The sequence below is a fragment of the Elephantulus edwardii genome, unplaced genomic scaffold, assembly GCF_000299155.1.
Source record: "Elephantulus edwardii isolate Elephantulus edwardi_28Jun2011 unplaced genomic scaffold, EleEdw1.0 scaffold00036, whole genome shotgun sequence".
In the NCBI taxonomy this organism is placed as follows: Eukaryota; Metazoa; Chordata; class Mammalia; order Macroscelidea; family Macroscelididae; genus Elephantulus; species Elephantulus edwardii.
The window spans coordinates 15,715,703-15,717,974 of NW_006399786.1; the positions used below are offsets into that span (position 1 = coordinate 15,715,703).

At 41.7% G+C, this 2,272-nt stretch overlaps 1 pseudogene; it reads right to left on the reverse strand.

The window, feature by feature from the left end:
- The window catches only part of LOC102852327, a 57,800-nt pseudogene extending 55,982 nt beyond the window's left edge, over nt 1–1,818 (reverse strand).
- Between the last annotated feature and the right edge of the window lie 454 nt (nt 1,819–2,272).

Below are 2,272 nucleotides of genomic sequence, written 5' to 3' on the forward strand. Positions count from 1 at the left end.
TGTGTGAAGATGTATAAAGAGATTTCATTCTTTCATTGGCTCCAGAGTATTCCATGGCATGAATCATCCATAACTTATGTAATCATTTGTTTTTAATTTCTAGAGATTGCTGTTTCACAATTCTTTCTGTTATAAATAATGTATATGTAAATATATATATATATACACATATATGTCCATACACATACTAGAATTTGCTTGAAACAGATTATTAAAGAAGCATTGCTTCATCATACCTGTAATTTTGTAAATATTGTTAAATTTTGTTAATATTGTTAAATTATTCTTCTACAACATTTGCTTAGTGGTAAGGAACTGTACTGCCAACTCGAAGGTACACAGTTCAAATCTACCAATTGCTTCATGGGAAAATGATGGGTAATCTCCTCCTATATGATGTATTGCCTCTGAAAATCCACTGGAGGGTCAACTATGGCTCCGTTCCAACTCAGTGGTACATGTCAGGAATGTTACTTGCCTGAAGAGGTAACAGAGCTGTCTTGGAAGAAATACGGCCAAAATGTGCCTTAGAAATGAGGATGGTGAAGTTTTTCTTATTTACTTTGGACATGTTGTCATACGTGAACAGTCCTGGAGAAGGGTGTCAAAGAAAAAGATGAAGGCCCTTGGTGGGATGGATTCACACAGTGGCTGTAACAATGGGCTTAACCATAGCAATGACTACGAGGATGGCACCAGCAGGACAGGCAGTATTTTTATTACTATGATGATGATGATGATGATGATATGTGTACCATCAAATCAGATCTGACTGGTACAGGAGGAGAGTGACCCTCCTTCTCCAGCAGAGCATCTGGTGGATTCGAACCATGTGCCTCTGGGATTGCAGTGCAGCCACTTGCCACTAGGCCACCAGAGCTCCCTTAGTGGTTCATGTTTTACACTCGAGTCTCTAGGAGTTGGAACCAACCTGATGGCACCTAACAACGTTCGTAACACTAGGAGCCTTGTTATTAAGATGACTGTAGATCATGACCCTCTCTACAAAGGGAGTTTAGGCAATTCAATCCCAGCCATCTGGTGATAGGGACACGGAGCTCCCAGAGCAGATACTTCTGACACCAGAAGACACCTGACACCAGGGGACCTTTCCTCAACCACTGGAAGGAAGCTGAAAGGCAGCCACTAAAGCCCTGCACTCTGGACACCTAAAGACGATGGAGGCAGCTCTTCAGCTGCTGTTCTGTTCCCTGTTGTTCCCCACCTACGTGTTCCCCACTTAGGTACCCATGAGCCCACCACACTCGGAAAGGTCTCTCTGAGGCCACAGACTCTCCCAGGCAGTAGAGACCCTTGGCTCTCATTTATTATAGCTAGGTAAGGTGAGCTTTAAAAGTCTCAAAGCAGTTTAAAAAACTCTAATTTAAATAATGATGTTAAAAAAATAGTAGTTTGATACAAAAAAATGCAAAACATATAATTACATGTGTCATAGGCTGTTGTTATTTATGTATGTATATACACACAGAAAGACACACACACATTGTAATATATAAACTCTTGTGTTTACAGTGCACTGTAGGGGATGGATACTGTGGTTTTGCACCACAGGGTTGGAAGTATCCTTATCCTACTCTGTTTTCCCACCATGAATAGCTGCTGTGATTCTCTACTTACTATTATGGTTAATCTCAGTGTTAAGTGATGACTTTAAATGATATGATAAATACTTTCCAGTCCTGTCTGTGTATCTGTAGATATTGCCTCATTTACCGTAAAACCAAACCTACATCGGAGGCCTCCAGTCAGGCCCATCATAGCCCGCTTCTCCTCCCCCTGCACCTGTGGTTCTGCCATCTCCCTCACACCTATATCTCTCTTCCCCAATGCTACCTACACCTTTGAAGCTGTCAATAATTTCATCTTACTTGAATCAGCAATCAACAGCAGCCAGGAAATCAAGACACAAATTGCACTGGGTAAATCTGCTCCCTGGGAGCCCTCCAAAATGCTGAAGAATGATTATGTCTGTTTGAAGACTAAGGTGCACCTGATTCGTGGTCTTCTCAATCACGTGCTATGCCTCAGAGAACTGGACAATGAATAAAGGTTACAGAAGAAAGTCTGCCTTTTAGGTGTGGTGTTGAAGAAGGGTACAGAATATCCTGTGGACTGCCAAAAGAACAAGCAGATAATTCAGTGGGAAAAGCGAAGCTAGAGTGACCCTTGGAGGCAAAGATAACAAAGCTTCATTTTTCACACTTGAGACACAGTCGCTGAGTGAAGCTATTCCTTGGAAAAGCATATCATG